Source organism: Solanum pennellii, chromosome 11 (assembly GCF_001406875.1).
Source record: "Solanum pennellii chromosome 11, SPENNV200".
Taxonomy (NCBI): domain Eukaryota; kingdom Viridiplantae; phylum Streptophyta; class Magnoliopsida; order Solanales; family Solanaceae; genus Solanum; species Solanum pennellii.
Window position 1 is genome coordinate 28,731,139 of NC_028647.1, and position 292 is coordinate 28,731,430.

A 292-nucleotide genomic window follows, 5' to 3' on the forward strand; every position below is an offset into this window, starting at 1 on the left:
TATATATATATATTATTTAGAAATTATGAAAAGCCGACAAAACTATTCAAATATTGTCACATCCGGGGAGCACCCGCTTGAAGTAACATGGCGTACTTGACCTCTCGGAGGTCTTATACAAGCCCATAGTTATCATTCATCGCATTCTCATAGGTAAATTTAGCAAAAAATGTAAAACTTTCTTAGCACATCATATGTAGTCTCTTTGCTATCTTAGACTCAACATCATGAGAGTACATTTGGGAAACGGCCCTTACAACATAAATCATAAGTAAGCTTATTACATAACTTT